This window comes from Stenella coeruleoalba (assembly GCF_951394435.1).
Source record: "Stenella coeruleoalba genome assembly, chromosome: 17".
NCBI classification, from domain to species: domain Eukaryota; kingdom Metazoa; phylum Chordata; class Mammalia; order Artiodactyla; family Delphinidae; genus Stenella; species Stenella coeruleoalba.
In genome coordinates this window covers 68921749-68943468 of record NC_137163.1, presented here as the reverse complement: position 1 = coordinate 68943468, position 21720 = coordinate 68921749, and the positions used below count along the sequence as shown (strand labels likewise).

At 43.7% G+C, this 21720-nt stretch overlaps 1 long non-coding RNA gene across 1 annotated transcript in view; it reads right to left on the bottom strand.

Moving 5' to 3' along the window:
• Nucleotides 1-16197, bottom strand: part of LOC307175881 — a 107221-nt gene extending 91024 nt beyond the window's left edge. The window contains exons 1-2 of the long non-coding RNA XR_013824520.1: nt 16094-16197; nt 15006-15111 (exon numbers count right to left, since the gene is read on the bottom strand). This is a non-coding gene — a long non-coding RNA (uncharacterized lncRNA). The remainder of the gene's footprint in view (nt 1-15005; nt 15112-16093) is intronic.
• Between the last annotated feature and the right edge of the window lie 5523 nt (nt 16198-21720).

Sequence of the window (21720 nt, the reverse complement as noted above, 5' to 3'; positions counted from 1 at the left end):
GCTGATTCACTTTGTTATAAAGCAGAAACCAACACACCACTGTAAAGCAATTATACCCCAATAAAGATGTAAAAAAAAAAAAAGAACAAACCTGAAATTTTGTCTGAAACCAACCCAACTTCAGGTTTGGGTGGGTGCTGGTGACATGTTAATTGCACAAGGGGAGGGGGATATTTTTACTACGTAAACTAAATCATGTATCTTCCTTGCCTAAAGCCCTCTCATCGTTTCCCATCTCAGTTAAAATAAAATCCCAAGTCCTCACTGGACCCCCCAGGGGATGGGTCCCTGCCTGCCTCTTGAGCTGACCTCCCACCCTCTCCCTTTGCTCACTGCATACAGAACTCCCCATGACCTAAAGGGCTGAGCTCGCCCCACTGTCCTCTCAGCCTGGGATGCCCCTCACTCGAGATCTTTGCAAGGTGGCTGTCAGGTCTCAGCTGAGTCCTCAAGCACCTCCTCAGTGGAGTCACCCCCAACGCCCCAAACCCACAAAGGGTCACTGTCCATCTCATTGCCAGATTTTTTTTCATGGCAGTATTACCATGTGAATTTATATTGTCCTCATTGTTTATTTGTTTATATTTCCTCTTCCCACCAGAATGGGAGCTCTGTGAGACAGGGCGCCTTGTCCCATTACCTCATCAAGCTGTCACCGTGTCCAGACATTAACTTCACACTGCACATCCAGGCCCCCTTGCCACGCTCTCCACACTAGGAGGCTCCATGTCATGGAAGGACCTGGCCCACCATCTTACTGCCCGCGTATGTCATGTGGACGCAGGGCAAGCTGTCTCCACATCCTTAAGTGTCACCTCCATACATACATGTGGCAGAAAGGCAGGAAGAGAGAAAGGCAGAAGGGAGGAGTTGCATGCTCTTCCCCAATTTCCACAGTCCCCCACGCTCCCGGCCACGAGGACTCTGATCTCTCTTCTGCAGAACTCAGGCCTTCGCTCATCCAGCCGAGAATCCTTGGTTCCTGGGAGGGCAGATGTGTCCTTCCTGCTCAGCGGGTGTGTCGACCAGGTCACGTGGCACAGCACCTGGCCCAGAGCCAGTCCTCGACAAAATACTTGTTGAATGAATGAATGAACGAACGAATGAATAAGAGTGAGCCTGGGGGCAGATGCGTGAGGGAGATCAAATTCCTCCAATCGGGCTTCCCTGGTGGCGCAGTGGTTGAGAGTCTGCCTGCCGATGCAGGGGACACGGGTTCGTGCCCCGGTCAGGGAGGATCCCACATGCCGTGGAGCGGCTGGGCCCGTGAGCCATGGCCACTGAGCCTGCGCGTCCGGAGCCTGTGCTCTGCAACGGGAGAGGCCACGACAGTGGGAGGCCCACGTACTGCAAAAAAAAAAAAAAAAAAAAGAAATTCCTCCAATCCCTAATAGCACAGTCCATGATGGTACCTCTTGGAACATTACAGCCGCCGTCCTCTCCCCAGAGCCAGGGAGCTTCTGAAAAATACAGATTCCTGGACCCCACCTTGCAGACTGTACTTCCAGGTTGGGGAGCTGTTGCAGAGCCAGGTTTGGCAGAGTCACGATATCCAATCTTCAGGCTTCCTGATGATCGGAATCCAGACGGTGATTTTTTTCTCTTGTTCGGTCAATGGCCCCAGATTTCTGGGTAATGACAAGGCTGTGCCACTCTCCATGCTGTACAGAACCTTGTGCCCTGTTGGGCATCTGGCGAATGTTACTTGATATTAATAGTAATAAAGCCTTTTCCTTTAACCTTCCGATCATCTTCAAACGAGGAATCCAGCTCTGCCCTCTCACTAGGAGTGGTTGGCTTACAGGGCTTGAGCTGAGTATGATGTCATTTACCTCATTATGAGATGGGAAGATGAGTGCTTCCTTCCTGAGTGTAGCAGAAGCTGTTGGGAGAGAGGCCAGGCCTCAGCTCAGGCGGAGGAAGGGCGTGTGGTCTTCGGGGGAAGCATATCAAGTGCTACAAGGGTCCCTTGAAAAGAAGGTGACAGAAAACCACCAATGGAAAAACTGGCCTAAAGCAATCTGGGTCTGAAAGTGAGACTTAAAGGAGAACCAATCTGGGAAAAGGTGAGGTTTGAATGGAGAGAAATCAAATACTGAGCATGACTTCCCAGCAGAGAGTCGAAAAATGTGGCCTTTCCAGCAGGGAAGATCTTATTAATAATGCTGATAATGTAATAAAATGTACAGTTGCGAGGTATTTTCCTTCCGAGAGGTCAAAGCGTTCTCCCGTATTGTCTCACTTGAACCCTCCACAATCTGATTTGATGGTGACTGTGGCTGGGACTGAGGTGGGGAAACTGAGGCAGGGAGAGGGGTACTAAACAAAATGACGCCAACAGCATGATCCGTCTGGGGCAAAGGCAGACCCCACGTGAGGGCTCCAGACCTGAAACCCAGGGTTCCTGTTCACTGACATCTCATAACTACAGTGATGAAGTACAGATAAAGTAATAAGATCGGGGGAAAATGGGCATTTGGATTTGGGAGTTTTTAGGCCCAGACGGGCAAATTAGCTCAGATCTCTAAGATGGGTCCCCAAATGCCACCCCCCAACCTAACACAGGGCAGCCCTCTCCCCTCTGAACTCCCACCACAGCCCTGCCCTGCCTTGCCTGTTCTTGTGCCCTGATTGTACCAACAAACATCGCATTGTGTTCCTACCTACTCTCCTGTGCTGGGGGCTCCCTTCCCCTCTTTCTCCACCTGTATAACCCCTGAGTCCTTGTATTAGTTTCCTAGTTCCTGCAGTAACAGAATGGAAGTTTACGGTCTCACAGTTGTGGAGCCCGGAAGTCCAAAATCAAGGTGTCTGAAGGGCCATGTTCCCTCTGGAGGTGCTGGGGAGGACCCGCTCCAGGCCTCTCTCTGGGCTTTTGGTGGTTCCTTGGCTTGTGGCAGCATAATTCCAATCTTCTCATGGCATTACCCTGTGTGGGTGTCTGCCTTTGTGTCTAAATCTTCCCCCCTTTTTTTTGTGGTACGCAGGCCTCCTACTGTTGTGGCCTCTCCCGTTGAGGAGCACAGGCTCCGGACGCGCAGGCTCAGCGGCCATGGCTCACAGGCCCAGCCGCTCCGCAGCATGTGGGATCTTCCGGACCAGGGCACGAACCCGTGTCCCCTGCATCGGCAGGTGGACTCTCAACCACTGCGCCACCAGGGAAGCCCTAAATCTTCCCCTTTTAATAAGGACACTTTGGGATTAGGCCCACGCCACTCTGATAACCCTCATTTTAAACTTATCTCTGTAAAGACTCTAAATCCAAATAAGGCCACATTCTGAGATACTGGAGGTTAAGACTCCCATATATCTTTTTGGGGGGACACGATTCAACTCCTTAAAGCCACACATTGATTGTCGCCTCCTGGCTGAGGCTGGGCTGGGTGCCCTTCCTCTGTGCTTCTCTGGTGTCCTGCGTGGTGCTCGTCACACCACATTATCAAGTCCACTCATCTGTGTCCCCCACCTGACCATGACTCTGAGAGAAGGAATCCAGAGTTTCATCTCCATAGCCCCAGAGCCTTCTCAGCCCAGTGCTGGGAACATCGTGGGCATCAGACGTTTGCTGATGAATGAACGCAGATGGTCATGGATTTTGCAAGCTGTGCTGCTGGCCCCGTTACCTGCCTTCACTGCAGGATTGCAAGGGAACACATGGTCAGCAGGCTTCAGTGACCTCTGTCCAGACTCTCGCATCAAGGACAACTAGGTGAGCTGGCAGATTTAGTCCATTTGTCTCACACCAGCCTGGTCCCAACAGCTGGAAAGTTCAGCAAAGACAGGGACCCACGGGGTGAAATTTCAGGGCCCCAAACCTTCGCCCTGAATGTCACCTTTCAAGCTCTGCGCGTGAATGGTTGCCAAAATGCAGAAGGAATTTTTTCTGGTTGTTTTCCTAACTGGCCTTTCTCTGAACCCTGTGAACCTCTTCTTCTAGATGAAGATCCTTGAGGTGGAAGAGCAGCAGCAGACTCACTTCTCTTCCAGTGGGTGGGAAGTCGCAAGGCTGGTGCTGTCACCGCTTCTTTGCGCTCGCGCTTCCTGCGTGTCAAAGGCCACTTGGAGCTGCCCCCCTCCACCCCCCTGTTGCGACTGGAGCAGCCAGGAGCACTGCTTGGTGCCAGGCCCTTTGCTACTGTCTGTAGCCCCTGGCCTTCTCAAACCAAGTTTTAAAATAAAACCACTATCTTCTACCTCAGCAATGGTAATAATGCTGAAGATTCATTTGGAAGTAAGGCCACAACTGTCCTTCAGTAACTGGCACACCTGTGTTGACCTTTTCATCCCAACTTAAAGAACTGTGAAACAGGGCTGTCGTCTCTGTGCAGCTGTGCACCCAAGGGAGCCCAGTCAATGAATGTTGCGGTGGATTCACTTGTTCCCAGTGTGTTCTGGTGCGTTTGTGGCAGGATAATCCCAATTTGCCTTACACACTTCCTTCCGATGTGCTAAGATCCTTCATGATGAAAGCAAAGTACACAATCAGGTTGAGAGGAACAACACAGCACAGGTGGAAAGGTGCCCATTGAGGAAGAATCCCACCACTTCCATTCGGCAGAGATTCTTTAACGTTCTTGAGGGTATGATTTCCCCATCCTTATAGCCTTTGCTTTCTACCACTGGTCATTTTGATAATAATGGCTAGCTTTTTATTATGTATCATTTCATTGATAATAACTGTGATCATTTATTGAGCACCTGCTAAATACCATGAAGCCTTCAGAGTAGTCCTAGCTGGAGCACTTAGGCAAGAAAAAAAGAAAGAAAAGGCATTTACTTAGGAAAAGAACTAAAATTGTCTCTGTTTGAAGATGATATAATTTTATATATAGGAAACCCAAAGATTCCACCAAAAATCTCTTAGAACTAATAAGCAAATTCAGTAACACTCCAGGATATAATATTAACACACAAAAATCAGTGGCATGTCTATATATTAACACTGAAATATTTAAAAGAGAAATAAACAATAGCATCAAAAACAACAAAATACGTAGGAATAAATGTAACCTGGAGAATTAGAAATCTGTTCACTGAAAGCTATGACACTGATGAAAGAAACTGAAGAAGACACAAATAAATGGAAAGCTATCCCATGTTAGTGGGTCAGAAGAATATTGTTAAAATGTCTACTACCCAAAGCCATCTAGAGATGCAATGCAATCCCTATGATAATCCCAATGGCATCTTTCACAGAAATAGAAAAAATAATCCTAAAATTCATATGGATACACAAAAGACCCAGAACAGCCAAAGCAATCTTGAGAAAGAATAACAAAGCTGGAGGCATTACACCTCCTGATTTCAAACTATATTACAAAGCTATAGTAATCAAAACAGTACATGACTGGCATTAAAAACATATATGTAGACCAATGGAACAGAATTAAGAGCCCAGAAATAAACCCATGCATATACTGTCAACTGATATTTGAAATGGGAACCAAGAATACTCACTGGGGAGAAGATAGTCTTTTCAATGAACAGTGCTGGGAAAACTGGACATTTGCAAAAGAATGAAACTAGACCTCTATCTTACATCACTCACAAAAATTCACTTGAAATGGATTAAAGATTTAAATAAAAGACCTGAAACTATAAAACTCCTAGAAGAAAATACAGGGGAAAAGTTCCTTTACATCGGCAGTGGCAACAATATTTTGGATATGATACCAAAAGCACAAGCAACAAAAGCAAAAATAAACAAGTGGGACTACATGAAACTAAAAAGCTTCTGCACAGCAAAAGAAACAATCAACAAAATGAAGACACAACCTACAGAATGGGAGAAAATATCTGAAAACCATATATGACATAGGAGTTAATATTCAAAATACATAAGGAACTCACACAACCCAATAGCAAAAAACCCCCAAATAATCTGATTAAGAAATGGGCAAAGAACCTGAATAGACATTTTTCCAAAGAAGACATACAAATGGCCAACAGGTACTTGAAAAGACGCTCAACATCACTAATCATCAGGGAAATAAAAATCAAAACCTCAATGAGATATCAACTCACATGTATTAGAATAGTTTTTAGCAAAAAGACAAGCGATAACAAGTGTTGGTGAGGATGTGGAAGAAAGGGAATCCTTGTGCACTGTTGGTGGGAACATAAATTGGTGCAGCCACTATAGAAAATAATATGGAGGTTCCTCAAAAAATTAAAAACAGAGCCACCATATTACTCAGCAATCCCACTTCTGGGTATATATCTTAAGGAAATAAAATCATTATCTCTAAGGGATATCTGCTCCCCCCTTCCCATGTTCACTACAGCATTATTCAAAACGTTATTCAAAATAGCCAAGACATGGAAACAACCTAAGTGTCCACCAACAGATGAATGGATAAAGAAGATATATATATATATACACATCTACACACACACACACATACATACACAATGGAGTATTATTCAGCCATGAAAAAGAAGGAAATCCTGCCATTTGTGACAAAATGGATGGACTTTGAAGGCATTATGCTAAGTGAAATAAGTCAGACAGAGAAAGACAAATACTGTACAATATCACTTATATGTGGGATCTAAAAAAAAGCCAAACTCATAGAAACAGAGATTAGAATGGGCATTGCCAGGGGCTAGGGTGTGGGGGAATTGAGGAGATGTTGATCCAAGGGTATAAACTTCCAGTTATAAGATGAATAAGCTCTAGGTATCTAATATATAGTATGGTGACTATAGTTAATAACACTGTATTACATACTTGAAAGTTGCTAAGAGAAGATCTTAAGTGTTCTCACCTCACATAAGCATATTGTAATTATGTGAGGTGATGGATATGTTAATCAATCTCATTGCGGTAATCATCAAATCATCACATTGTATATCTTTTAAAAAAATTAATTACTTATTTTTGGCTGCATTGTGTCTTTGTTGAGGCACATGGGCTTTCTCTAGTTGCTGTGAGCAGGGGCTACTGTTCATTGTGGTGTGTGGGCTTCTCATTGCAGTGGCTTCTCTTGTTGTGGAGCACGGGCTCTAGATGCGCAGGCTTCAGTAGGTGTGGTACGCAGGCTCAGTAGTTGCGGCACATGGGCCCTAGAGCTCAGGCTCAGTAGTTGTGGTGCACGGGCTTAGTTGCTCCGCAGCATGTGGGATCTTCCCAGACAAGGGATCAACCTCGTGTCCCCTGCATTGGCAGGCAGATTCTTAACCACTGTGCCACCAGGGAAATCCAGAAATAAAACTTTGAATTGAATGGAACTTAACTTTGTCCTCTTGCACTTCCAGCATAGAGCACATACACTTATGTCATATCTTACTGACATAACTGGAATCTTCCTCAATTGTCTCCCCCAGCCCCTGCTGCCCCCCAGTTGACACAAACAGTGGGACGAGGCAAGAAGGCAACCTGAGTGGAAGCACAGAATGAAGCAGCACGAAAGAGATGAAAATAACCTCCCTGAACCCCAGTAAAGCTCCAGCAGACTGGGTCCCATGGGCATCCTCGTGCAGCCTCACTGTAAGAGCTGTGCCTTGGATTCCTGTCCCCACACTTTCTACAGACTGTGCAGAAATGATACAGGTTCCTGCACGCCTCACAGGGCAAGTAACTCAGCTTCCGTCAGGCTAACAGAGACAAAAACGTGTCACGGGCTCCTACAGCGGCCATTCACTGTGCCAAGGCCAGAGGCCCTGCTGGACAGGAGTCCAGGGCTTGAGTCACAAGCGTTTGCAGGAACTGAGTAAAGGAAGAGAGGAAGCTGAGAAAGGACTTTGGCTGACCCTGAAGACAGGACCAAATACGTGAATTTTCTTCCTTTTAATTCACTTCTAATTCCTCCACGTGGATAAAATGAGTATTCTTCTGGGAATGTTTACAAAGGTGGACTTGTGATATTTAACAAGGGGCTTGAGTCACAAGGGTTTGCAGGAACTGAGTAAAGGAAGAGAGGAAGCTGAGAAAGGACCTTGGCTGACCCTGGAGACAGGACCAAACGTGAATTTTCTTCATTTTAATTCACTTCTAATTGAGTATCGTTAAAATGAGTGTTGTTCCGGGAATATTTACAAAGGTGGACTTGTGATATTTAACTAAAGCATTGTTGACCCTGCAGGAGGAGCTGGAGGTCCTAAGGCAGGAGAAGAGCCTTCATCCCCCTCCACTGCTTAAAGCCTTCCAGCAGCTCCCAGTCCCTCTGGGAGCAAGTCCAGGCATCTTGGCCAGCACAGCATGGCTCATGCTCCAGTCCCAGGCCACCTGCACTCCTGTGCTCCTGGCTTCCAGAGATCCTCTTAGACACCCTGCTCTCCTGTCCCCAAAGAAGCTGTGCCCTGTGCCTAGAACAATACCCCGACACCTGCTCATCCTCACATCACTGCTTACTCACCACCTCCTCCTGGAGACGTCTCACCTCCCCAGAGGTGTGGTCAGTACGTTTCCTAAATTCTCTCCTAATGCCTCTATTCCCCATCGAAGCACTTGTGCCAATGGAAACTGCTCGTTACTCGATGGAAAGCTCCCTGAGGGTAGGGTTCAATGGATCACTACTGTGCATCGAGAGGATGACATCATGTTGAAAACCTGAACTTATAAATGAATGAGTAAATAAATACAGGATATTAAGTTTGATTTATTCCCTCTGCCCCTGGGAGCCCTCTTCCATCTTCTCTAAAAATAGACCCCTCTTGTTGACAGGGTCTGTCCAAGCAGGGAGTGTCAAGCCAAGGACCCAAGGGTTCTTTGAGTTTTGACTGTATCCCATTAAAAATACAATCCATAAACCTCGGCCCAGGCTCCATTCATCAGACACCAAAGGCCACACCTGCCATCATCAATAACAGGGCTGATCTCGCTGTCAGCACCAGGAAATGAGGAGAGTGATGCAGGCCCAGTAACTCAGGGACACCAGCATCTGTACTAGCTCTGACGTTGCCTTTGGAGGACCAAAGAGCGTGTCTCAAGGCAAGGGGGACTCCTTTGCTGCAAGAAGAGAACTGTGCAGCTATGAAGCTTCGCTGCTGGAGGGAAATTAATAAAATGTTACTTTGTCATCTTAGGTGTAAATTTATTTTTCATCTGGATCAAAGATATACTGCATTTTCCTTATGAATACAAACATGCTGCCTGTTAGTGTCGACCTGCTCAGGAGAAGGAAAACCAACGTAGATTCCTTTCAGTGCTAGAGCAGGGGGGTAAAGCTGTGTATTACTAAGGTTAACCCACTTAGGCCGAGGACATTCTGGCACTTTTCTGTCTTTGGAGTTGTCTGAAGGAGACTTCAGGGAATAGCAGCAACGTACCGGGGAGACCAACGGCAGCATTTACCCCCATACAAACTCCAGACAGAAGGACTCACACTCGACATCCTCCCCAACCCTCAGACCCCTGAAAAGTGCCCTGCGGAAGACACCCTGTAGGCTGTCCACCTAGTTCTCAACAAGCCCCCTTGCCAAGCTAGGCGTGCCAGGCGTATCTGTACTCTGTGACCCACCCTCCCGGCTACGGGTGGCCTAAGTTGGGCCAGAGTTGGAACTTTGGAGTCAGGGCTAGAAGTATCCAGTTTCAGTCTGGGCTGGCCCCTGAAACAGAGGAGATATAAAGACCCAGGGGCTTTGAATACAGCCATTTTCTGCCAAGTGGACCGAGCAGTAGAGAAAGCCAGTGTAGAGAAAAGGAGCAGGAAGCAGCTGCAGAAGAAACAGAGACAAGAGAGGGGCTTCCTGGGTCTCTCACTTAGACCCTCTCTGCTCCCTCCCTCCAACACTCTCCCCTCCAACCCTGGACCCCTGTCCATTGTAAGTGGATGACTGGACACCCTCAAACCCCACAGAGCTCTGACTTTACCTGACTGACCCTCCTTGACTTGGTTGAAAGCTGGATCAGAAGGGAGCTGATCCCGCCTGGAGGGGTGGGATAGGGAGGGTGGGAGGGAGGGAGATGCAAGAGGGAAGAGATATGGGAACATATGTATATGTATAACTGATTCACTTTGTTATAAAGCAGAAACTAACACACCACTGTAAAGCAATTATACTCCAATAAAGATGTAAAAAAAAAAAAAAGAAAAGAAGGGAGCTGATCTCAGTACAGCATCATGCCTCTCTCCCCAGATCACGATGGCACTGTATGTGCACAACACATATGCACTGAGTAAGCTGATATCACCTTCCCCCTGAGGCCTTTCAGAGGAGGTTGCTCATTCACTCGCTTCCCACACACCATGAAGACACATGGGTATTCTTCCTGCTCCCTATTGCTGCTTCTAGACATCACTCCTCCTCCCTTATAAACCCAAAAAGCACAAGTAAAAAAACAACAACTACTCCTCTGTGATATTTGTGACATCACAGTCATCACCCATTTTCACTCTGTTCCTCAAGGCAAGTTCTCCCATCCTATCGTGGGCCCTCATCAGCCCACAGCCTGACTCCATCCATCAATAATTTCTCCTTGAGACAGAAGACCCGTATGCAGAATTCTATAAGACACTGATGAAAAAAATCAAAGATGATACAAACAGATGGAGAGATATACCATGTTCTTGGACACAAAGAATCAACATTGTGAAAATGACTATACTACCAAAAGCAATCTACAAGTTCAATGCAATCCCTATCAAACTACCAAGTGCATTTTTCACAGAACTGGAACAAAAAATTTTACAATTTGTATGGAAACACAAAAGACCCTGAATAGCTAAAGCAATCTTGAGAAAGAAAAATGGAGCTGGAGGAATCAGGCTCCCTGACTTCAGAGTCTACTACAAAGCTACAGTAATCAAGACAGTATGCTACTGGCACAAAAACAGAAATATAGATCAATGGAACAGGACAGAAAGCCCAGAGATAACCCCACACACATATAGTCACCTTATCTTTGAAAAAGGAGGCAAGAATATACAGTGGAGAAAAGACAGCCTCTTCAATAAGTGGTGCTGGGAAAACTGGACAGCTACATGTAAAAGATGAAAATAGAACACTTCCTAACACCATACACAAAAATAAACTCAAAATGGATTAAAGACCTAAATATAAGGCCAGACACTATAAAACTCTTTGAGGAAAACATAGGCAGAACACTCTATGGCATAAATCACAGCAAGATCCTTTTTGACCCACCTCCTAGAGAAATGGAAATAAAAATAAAAATCAACAAATGGGACCTAATAAAACTTAAAAGCTTTTGCACAGCAAAGGAAACCATAAACAAGATGAAAAGACAACCCTCAGAATGGGAGAAAATATTTGCAAATGAAGCAACTGACAAAGGATTAATCTCCATACTATACAAGCAGCTCATGCAGCTCAATAACAAAAAAACAAACAACCCAATCCAAAAATGGGCAGAGGACCTAAATAGACATTTCTCCAAAGAAGATATACAGACTGCCAACAAACATATGAAAGGATGCTCAACATCATTAATCATTAGAGAAACGTAAATCAAAACTAAAATGAGATATCATCTCACACCGGTCAGAATGGCCATCATCAAAAAACCTAGAAACAATAAATGCTGGAGAGGGTGTGGAGAAAAGGGAACCCTCTTGCACTGTTGGTGGCAATGTAAACTGACACAGCCACTATGGAGAACAGTATGGAGGTTCCTTAAAAAACTACAAATAGAACTACCATACGACCCAGCAATCCCACTACTGGGCATATACCCTGAGAAAACCATAATTCAAAAAGAGTCATGTACCACAATGTTCATTGCAGCTCTACTTACAGTAGCCAGGACATGGAAGCAACCTAAGTGTCCATCAACAGATGAATGGATAAAGAAGATGTGGCACATATATACAATGGAATATTACTCAGCCATAAAAAGAAACAAAATTGAGTTATTTGTAGTGAGGTGGGTGGACCTAGAGTCTGTCATACAGAGTGAAGTAAGTCAGAAAGAGAAAAACAAATACTGTATGCTAACACATATACATGGAATAAAAAAAAAAAATGATTCTGATGAACCTAAGGGCAGGACAGGAATAAAGACGCAGATGTAGAGAATGGATTTGAGGACATGGGGAGAGGGGAGGGGAAGCTGGGACGAGGTGAGAGAGTGGCATGGACATATATACACTACCAAATGTAAAACAGATAGCTAGTGGGAAGCAGCCGCATAGCACAGGGAGATCAGCTCGGTGCTTTGTGACCACCTAGAGGGGTGGGATAGGGAGGGTGGGAGGGAGACACGAGAGGGAGGGGATATGGGGATATATGTACATGTATAGCTGATTCACTTTGTTATACAGCAGTAACTAACACAACACTGTAAACCAATTATACTCCAATAAAGATGTAAAAAAAACAAAGAAACAAACAAAATATTTCTCCTCAGGGTTTCACAGAATGTATTTCAGGGTAAATTTGGGAATGGTCTGGTGAGAACTAAAATGTCAGGTCCAGCGTAACTATATGGTTTAGATATGGGGAGTTGAGTCAATCCTGGTGCGTTTGGCTCATGTAAGCAGCTAAACTAGAAAAGTCAGCTTGGAGAAAAGGCTCTTCTCCCTTTGACCTGGTAGAGCGCCTCAGCTCCCCACTAAAATTGAACTGAGTGGACATTACAGCTTTGGGCACTTCTCTAAGACAAGAACTTACTTTGCACTGTGAATAATACCCCAGATTCTTTACATTCCTTCAGCACCAGGACAGAACAGCATCATCCATTTATCCCACTGTACAGAGCCAGGATGGGAAGATGCCTCAGGAATGACAGTGGGTGTGTTGCTGGGGATTATCTAGTCTCCTCTTGTAAGGCTCTCAAGACCTCTATATGGTTTAATTATCTGTGAGCAATTAAACCCTTATGGGGAGAAGTATTGTAAAGTAAATTTCAATTATACACACGTGTAGCTGCCTGCACCTCTCTTCAAACCCCTTTTATTTCTTGGTCCCTCTGAGGCACGACAGCTGTGCATGTGGAAAACGATTAGGACTGGAAAGCCTCTTCCCACAGGATCAGAGAGCAGGTGAATGGTGTGACCCCCCCTGCCTGCAGCAGAGGCTACCGGGGGCAGCCCAGCCTGCCTGGCTCGGTGTAATTCCACATCCCTTCCCAGGGCCCTAGCACCATCCCCGAAAAATCAGAGAGTTGAAATGGGTTGGCATTTGAGAATCAGCTACTCTGGTGCCCAACTGCTGCCCACTGCTTCCTGGGTGAGAGGAATCATGCAAATGGCAAGAGAAGACATTTCCCCCTAGGAGGCCCTCACTGGTAATATTATGGATTACATAGGGCCAAGCAATACTCCCTCACCCTTGACCAAATCCAGATACCTCCAGGGCAGCTCCAGTGACAGATGTGCACAGGTCTGCAGAGTCACACCCATCGGCACGTTGGGCCCACAGAGTAGCAGCAATGGCTTGTTCTAGGAATCTGTCAGGAGGGCCTGCTGCTGGGTGTTCATCCCAGAGTAGCACACGCCACCACACACCCACACCCACACCCACACCCACACCCACACACACACACACACATGCGCGCACACACTGTTCTTTGCCTCCCCGACCTGGAGCAGCTCCTGCGTGTGGTGCTGGATGCTCGCAGGCGGGCGGCATGGCAGTGATGTTTCATCAACATTGATGTTTCAATGGTCTCGGGTGTTGCCTGAACTCTCAAGCTCAAAACTTACAATATCGTAATCAAATGGCAAAATTATCTAAAGCAATCACGTATATCTTACTTTCCATGTCATATATCATATGAATTACGTGGCATTATATAGCTCAAAAGCATGTAATTGGCCCACAAAATCCTTAATGTTCCAACTGTCCATCTTAGGAAATACCAACCAAAATAGAAATAATATGCTGCATGAGACTCCCTTTCCAATTCATATGCTCACCCAGACATTTGACCAAGCACACGAGCATGTCTAAATCCATCACTGGTGGCCACGCCGCGAGTTGACTTCACATGAGCCATTACTGGCCAGCCCTCACCAATCTTGTCCTGGACTCTGTGACCCTACTTCCAGGCCACATCTCTGGAGCTTCCACGCCCACTGTCCTGCCAGTTGGCCCACTCCACTCCTCCATACGTCTGCTAAGGAGAGGGCCTGGCCCCTTCTCCTGAAAAACACACCCAGTTATCGGCAAGTTACAGCATCCCTGACTCCAACCAAACGACATCATTCAGACCTAAATTGTTTCTAGAAAGCTCGAGGCAAATTTATCAGACAGTTGCCAAAGTCTGTGCTTTACTTAGAAGCAGCAACGCAAGGGCTGATTGAACCATTTCCAGAAAGACGCTCTAGTCATTCGTAAACCTGACTGACGGAGGCTCCATTCAAGCAAGGCTGGATGGGGAAAAGGACATGGTTCTCTTCCCAGGAAAAAGGAGAAAGCAACAGGAACAGCAAGACTCCCCTCCTCACACAGGAGAGCGGGCACCAGACAGGGGCTCACAGTGGGTGTTTGGAAAGTTTAGAGTTCTGTTTTAAAACCCAATGTCTTACTCAAGAGATTTTGATGAGTTATTTCGATATAAACTGATACCTTCCCAGTTTTAGATGAAAATAATCTGCACAGCAATTCATCTTAGCATTGTTTATAACTTTGAAAAACTAGAAGTCTATGTAGGAGACAACACAGTTAAAATAAGATGACTCCACTCAATGGAATATCAGGACATAATTAAACAAGGATTCTGAAGGAATGTCATACTATGGAAAATGCTTAGGATATAATGCTCAGTCAGAAGTCTAAGGGAACAAAGTGTGCATGTGTTATGATTTCACATTTTAAAATAACAGTTATACAAAGAAAAAATATGGCCTGGGAGACAGTTCACCAAAATATAAATGGCGAATATGTTTAGGTGGTGGGATTATAGACTTTTTCTTTCTACATACCTATGTTTTCCCAATTTAATGAACACGTACAATTTTTAATGAACCTATTTGATTATAAATACTTATTTGAAAATATAAGTAAACTGTCTCAGACACCGCACTATAAAAATCACAGACATAGGTGATTCTGATAAAAATCAGAAGACATAGTTAAGAGAATTAATATATGAAACTAACCTGTGCATCTGAAGGAAGATGAGGGGAAACTGAAGCAGGTTAGAAGCTGTTCATCTGATGGAAGATGACAGACAGCTGAAGCGACTGAGAAGCTCCTGGAATCCCTCTGGGAAAAAAATCATGGGACTTATGCTGTGGACATGACCCCCCCATTTCTCCTTTCTTCCTTCTGCTTTACCACAGGGAAACAAAGGATCAAACGACACTTTTCTTCTGAGAACTAGAAACAGTACGTTGAATGCCTGCCTTCACCTGGTGCATTTTTAATTTTGACATTTCCTGCTCTGAAACTCTCAGGAACTAGAGCCAGACACCAGGCACCTTATATATCCTGAAAGAACTGCAATTCCAGGAGAGGTTTTTAATCCATGAGAAGATTGTATTCCGGCAGACTATCATCTCTCTGTGGAAAGGAATCAACTTTGTCTTATTTATTATTGCATATCCGATGCCTAGCACAGTACTTGGTATTAAAGGGTGTCTCAAAGCGTATTTGTTGAATGAATGCTTTTAAAATATTTTCTTAGAATCAGGGTTAGCCTAAGAAGAAATTGAAGTGAGTTCAAGGTTACTGAAAATTATATTTTATCATATTGTGGTATTTGGCTTTTAATTTGCTATGACTCTATGTTATTTAGACAAATAACTTTACTATTTTAATTAGTTTAAGAATTGGCCAAGAGCTTCCCTGGTGGCGCAGTGGTTGAGAGTCCGCCTGCTGATGCCGCGGTCCGGGAAGATCCCACATACCGCGGAGCGGCTGGGCCCGTGAGCCATGGCCGCTGAGCCTGCGCGTCCGGAGCCTGTGCTCCGCAACGGGAAAGGCCGCGACAGTGAGAGGCCCGGGTACCGCAAAAAAAAAAAAAAAAAAAAGAATTGGCCAAATTCACATGTGGTGTTACCTTTAACACAGTGTTTCCCACACATAAGAGAAACAAGCTGAAGCCAAACAGCGCCGTCCACCTAGTGCAACTTACGTGGATTACAGACAGGCTGCAAAGGTGGAAATGGCCTCTGGAACACCACCCTTGTAAACCCAAATCAGTGGAATGAAGGCACTGGACCCTAACCACTCCCAGGAAGCGTACCTGTGGGTCCGCCACTTGGTACCAGGACTGCAAGGAAAGCAGGAGCACCGCCTTGAAACCTCCCAGCCGACGACTAGACAATCACGGCGCCCACGAGTCTCCCGTCATGCCTTGCTCTGAGGCCCTTCTGCCAGGCCCCACCTGGAAGCTCAATTCAATCAAAGTTGCTTTACAACATCATTGGCTTCCATCATTAGTTTACAACGTGTCACCGGTTCGTGGGCTATACAGACAGTTCAAAGATTTCAGTGGTTCTCTCCTTTCCTGTCAGCTCGTCAGCTCCCTGCCATCTCCTCAGTGAAGGGCTCTGTAGATTCTTCCGAATGAATATAAAATAATAATAGTTAAAATGCTTTAAATAAGTGAAGTTCTGGCAGGTTTCGAGGGCTCTCCCATTTAGTATCAGACCCTCTAACCGTCAGAGACAGAATTGGGAAATAAAACTTAGAAAAACTTTTAAGGAAATAGGATTATTGAGTTTAGCAAAAAGAGCTGTGTAACACTGTCTTTCAAGTGTGGGAATGGCTTTCACACAGTGAAGAGCTACTTTTCATTTCCTCTAACGGAGGAAAAAGAAGAGCCCACTTTTAGGTGAAACTTGAGGTTTCTAACTTAGATATGTTACCTTTGGTTCTCTGATATTCCTTCCCCGGAATATTTTTTTAAAGTAGGGTAGCTTCTCAACTTTCTGAGATGCTTTTAAACAATTCAACCTGAATGCAGAAGACAGAGCAGGTGGTCTCTCAAGCACCCTCCCTCTTCAAGATGTTGGACACTCAAGAGTTTCAGGAGGAAATTGTACCTTGACATTTGATGGCCAGTTCAATTCTAACAACATTTCTAAAACACCAGGCACGTAGTTTCATACAGATGATGACCTGATAGCTTTCTCATCCACTTAAACCTACTGGTTGATTTGATCTCCTAGTTATTGGGTACTGTCCACCCTTCCTCCAGCTGTTCTGACCTGTTTCCTCTGACCCTTTCATCCTATCCAAGTCCCTGTGAACTCACACTGTGTCTTCTGCAATGAAGAGGGTTCTTTTCCCCTTAAGTCATATAGTCCTTTAAAAAAGAAGGATTATTAACCACTATGTTTTGGTCAGATTCCAACATGGGAAATTACATTTTGCCTCCCTACAATTTCTCCTGTCATTTTAATTAGAAGTACTATTTAATATCCCACTCAAAATAAAACCTGTTGCAGAGAGGGCTGCCTCCGAGGGAACTGCCTTTGCTAGCACAGAGGAGATGTTTCAGAGATGTGTGACTAATACTCCTGGGGCAGGAGCTGAGTACATTGGGATCCTTTGGGAGTAGAGGTACCTCCAAAGGATCAAATTGATTTTTATTTTATGCCTGCGGCAGACAATCCCATAAGACAGGTTTTTCCCTCCAGCATTTCGCAGTATCTTCTGAGATTCAGAATCAAGGTAAGAGCTGCTTGGTGATCTTGTGTGGATGACGCATTACACGGAGCTGACTATGACATCATGTCATCTTGTTCTCAGTCAGAGCAACCTGATGTGCCCGCCCTGCACACCCCAGCTCTGTGAGTCACTGTGTGATAGATTGTCCAGGAAATGCAAAACGATGCCCTTCTGAAAACTCACCATTGAAAAATTGAGGCTTCCGGCCAGGGAATGTAGAGAGGAAAAAAGTAAGCTCTCGGGAGGGGCAAGTTCTCATTCCTGTTTTTCTTTTCATTACTGTTCAAATATAAAATCCTACAAGGGATTGTGGCATTGCTAGTGCTTTTGTCATTGATGTTTTATTGCCTCAAAAATGAAGTTAATTTTCCACCAATTGAAACTTTCTGTTATGAACAGCTATGCCACTCCACATCCTAAGGAGCTTTTATCATCAAAAATGATGGACTGTCTATGTGTGCATTGTGAACGTGGAATACAATTGGCTACATAAGCTTCACTTGTGCCTGAAGAATCCTGTAATACGAAACAATCTTGATACATACAAACTTAGAGCGGATTTGAATAATGATAAAATAAAATATCAAGGATAATCTACTAAAGAAACAATTAAAATTTAGTCTTATCCAAATATTTCCAATCTGAAGGGGGAAGAAAATCATGTGCTAGACCCCAAACAGTGGGAATTCAACGTTTAAAATCTTTTCTTCTGTTTCTACCTTCCAAATGTCAGTAAACAAAAGAATTACTGAACCAAAGATCCAGTGAACAAAAATTGCAGAGAAACAGCAGAGATTAAGGAAACCAAGATGTTAACAAGGATAGAAGCTCTTTCTGGCAAGGCTGACCTTTCCAACCCAGCACATGGTACTTCTTACTCCTTTAGCTTAAGACATGAGGACAGTCAGACAAATTAGCAAGAGCCCAGACCGCCACGGCTGAAAAGCAGTCAGGCAGCCAGCACATAGTAAATACCTTCCCTTGCCTCCAAACCACTATCCTCCTGCTAGAAATGCACTGTTAATGGGCAGGGCAGCCTCATTTTGGGCTTTGGATGCTATAGGCTTGGTTTTGATCAACATCTGGTTAAATCCCAAGGAAGGCTGCCTCATGAAGGTGACACTGTGGGTTCCATGAGGAAGTCACTCCGTAGTCACTTCAATGGACAAAGAAACCCCTGGAACCACTACTGGATTTGGAGTCTGCCGACCAGGCAAAACCTGAAGGACCCTCTGGACCCAGACACTCTAATACACCACAGAGGAACTTTAGTTCTCTGTGCCACACTCCACTTGTCTAATCACATGGAGCAAGTTCTCCTCACTGGGTGTGAGGCTGAGAACACAGTGGGGTTTCCAGAAATACTTCACGTTACAGGTGCATTCTTGCCCAACAATGCATTCCCTGTGGCTTCACAGCTGGAGCACAGGATGCAGAGGTGAGAAACTGAGAATCAACTTTGGCTTTTTCCCAATATTACTCAGGGAAAGTCATGGGAAACCTCAACAGGAGTCCTAAATGGGTTCAAAGTCAATGTCCTGGAGAAAAACAGTAACAGTGACAGCTATTTTTTAAAGTTGTCAAAATTTCAAAGTTGTAATGATGTTCATCCAAGAACTTAGAAATTATGGGCAATAGCATGGCTTAAAATCAATGCACAAGAGTAAAAGATAGCCAAATGCGTCAGAGACAAGATGGCTCCCAGGCTTGTGGATTTGACCATAGCTTCATTGAAAGTAACTGCTTTTTTTCTTGCGGTTCGCGGGCCTCTCACTCCTGTGGCCTCTCCCGTTGCGGAGCACAGGCTCCGGACGCACAGGCTCAGCAGCCATGGCTCACGGGCCCAGCCGCTCCGCGGCATGTGGGATCTTCCCGGACTGGAGCACGAACCCGTGTCCCCTGCACCGTCAGGCGGACTCTCAACCACTGCGCCATCAGGGAAACCCAACTGCTATTTTTAAAAAGAATAAGTCAATCAAAAGAAGGATGAGTCAGCTCTGGAAGCTCTTATAGGCACTAGCTATTGATGTTATAAAAACATAACAATAATTGCATAGACAGAAATGGCCAAACTGTTTTCCAGGGAGGCTGTGCCGTTTTACATTCTTATCAGCAATGTATCAGTGATCCAGTTTCTTTGCATCCTCATCAGCATTTGGTATTATCATATGTATTTTTTCAGCCATTCTTAAAGGTGTGTTATATCTCATTCTACTTTAATTTGTATTTCCCTAATGGGTAATGATGTTGAACATCTTTTCATGTGTTCATTTGCATATGTACATCCTCTTTGGTTTTAAAATGTCTCCTTATGTCTTTTGACTAAATAATTGGATTATTTGCTCTTTTACTGTTGAGTTTTGAGAGTCTTAATATATTCTAGGTACTAGTTCTTTGTCAGATCTGTGGTTTGCAAGTATGTTCTCCTAATCTGCAGCTTTTCTTTTATCCTCTTAACAAGGTCTTCCACAAAGCAAAAGTTTAAAATTTTTATCCAGTCTGATTTATCAAGTTTCCTTTTATGAATTGTGCCTTTGGTGTCCCCCTTAAGAACTCTTTGCCTAGCCCTAGATCCCAAATTGAGTTTTCTCCTGTGCTTTTCCTAAGAGGTTTATAATTTTGCATTTTACATTTAAGTCCATGATCAATTTTGAGTTAAATTTTGTATAAGTTATGAGGTTTAGGCAAGATTTATTTTGTTGTTTCTGGATGTCCAGTTGCTCCAGGACCATTTTTTATAAAGCCTATCCTTCCTGTATTGAATTGCTTTTGTACTTGGGTCAAAATCAGTTGCAAGTATCTGTATTATTGAGTTCTCTATTCTATTCCATTGATCTATGTGTCTAACTCTCCATGAATACCAAACAATCTTGATTACTATTGTTTTATAATTAGTCTTGATACTGGGTAATGATTCCTCCCACTTTATTCCTCTCTTTCAAAATAGTTCCCTTGCCTTTCCATATAAATTTTAGGATAATCGTATCTATCTATATCTATAAAAATTTTACTAGAATTTTAATAGGAATGGCATTAAACATTTCATTCAGAGAGAACTGACATCTTTACTATGCTGAGTCTTCCAAACCATGAACATGATATGTATCTTTATTTAGATCTCTGACTTTTTTATTCAGTATTTTGTAGTCTGTGGAATACAAGTCTTATTTATGTTTTGTTAGATTTCTGCCTATTTTTTATTTGAGCAATTGTAAATGGTATTGTACTTTTAATTTCAGTGTCCACATGTTCATTACTCATATACAGAAAAATAATTCAATTTTATGCTGGATTCACTTAATTGTTCTAGGAGTTGAGATTTGTTCATTTGTTTTTGGGAGGGATTCCTTTTTGTTGATTCCTTGGGATTTTTTACAGAGACAATTATGTCATCTGCATATAAGGACAGATAAATTTCTTCGTTTCCAATCTGTATGCCTTTTATTTCCTTTTCTTGCTTTGTTACACTGACTAGAATTTACAAAACTATACTAAATAAGAGTGGTGAGAGCTGATATACTTGCCTTGTTCCCAGCTTTAGGGGGAAAGTGTACAGTCTTTCACCATTAAGTTTGATGTTAGGTTTAGGATTTTTATAGATTCACTTTATCAAGTTGAGGAAATTCCCCACTAGTCCTGTTTTTCTGAGAGGTTTTTTTAAAATCAAAAATGTTAAAATTTTCAAAAAATTTTTGCATCTATTGATATGTGATTGCATCTATTATCATATGATTCTTCTTCTTTAGCCTGTTAATACGGTGAATTACATTATATGATTTTCAAATGTTGAACCAGTCTTGCATCTCTGGAGAAAACCCCATTTGGTCGTGGTGTATAATTCTTTTTATAGAATGCCAAATTCTATTTGCCAATATTTTGCAAAAACTTTTGTGTCTATATTCATGTGGATATTGGTCTATAGTTTTCTTTTTGTTTTTTTGTACTGTCTTTATCTGGTTTTTAGTATCAAGAAATACTGGTTTCATAAAATGAATTGGAAATGCTTCCTTTTCTTCTATTTTGAAGAGATTGTGTAGAATCGGCGTTAGTTCTTCTTTAAACATTTGTTAATATTCTCCAGTGAAAACTTCTGGGCCTGGAGATTTATTTTGAGAGGGTTTAAACTATTATTTTTTTATTACTTATTTATTATTTATTTTAATTTTCTTGGCTGTGTCGGGTCTTAGTGGTGGCACA